The 590-nt window shown below is 31.9% G+C and overlaps 1 protein-coding gene across 1 annotated transcript in view; it reads right to left on the reverse strand.

The window, feature by feature from the left end:
* The window catches only part of LOC106883993 (protein lev-9-like), a 1,203,458-nt gene that overhangs the window by 1,093,180 nt on the left and 109,688 nt on the right, over positions 1-590 (reverse strand). The gene's annotated exons all lie outside the window — the stretch shown is intronic.

A 590-nucleotide genomic window follows, 5' to 3' on the forward strand; every position in this document is an offset into this window, starting at 1 on the left:
GTGTGTGTGTGTGTGTGTGTGTGTGCATGTGTGCATGTGTGTGTGTGTGCGTGTGTGCGCATGCGTGTGCATATTCATATAGAAACACATCAGATACATATGTGCATATCCAATGTATGCATGCAAAATAATAGATAAAAACAGAAATTTATGTATATGAGTGTAAAGCTTGTACATGTGCATATGTATACTCTTCATAAACTGCAGATATACATGACGCTGTATATGTACTTGGCATAATTTCAGCCAGACCATAACTGCAATAGCTCAAACCTTCAAAAAAATTCAGCAAAAAATAATTATCTTTACATGCATACAAATGCAGAATGATTAATATGCATAGTGAATGCATGTAAGGGGGGAAAAAAAATCAAAATTGCTGACATTTACTTTAGAGACCTACAAAACTAAGATATAACTACTGTTCATGTCCAATGTCAGGGAAAGTAGAATATTCATAATCAATGGCTAAAAATATATTTTTTGTCTATGACCAAGACTTTACCATTATACACAGACAAATATTTATATGAACATGTGTGTATATACATGTCTGTGGGAGATATTTATATATATATATATATATATAT

This window comes from Octopus bimaculoides, chromosome 10 (assembly GCF_001194135.2).
Source record: "Octopus bimaculoides isolate UCB-OBI-ISO-001 chromosome 10, ASM119413v2, whole genome shotgun sequence".
Lineage (NCBI taxonomy): Eukaryota > Metazoa > Mollusca > Cephalopoda > Octopoda > Octopodidae > Octopus > Octopus bimaculoides.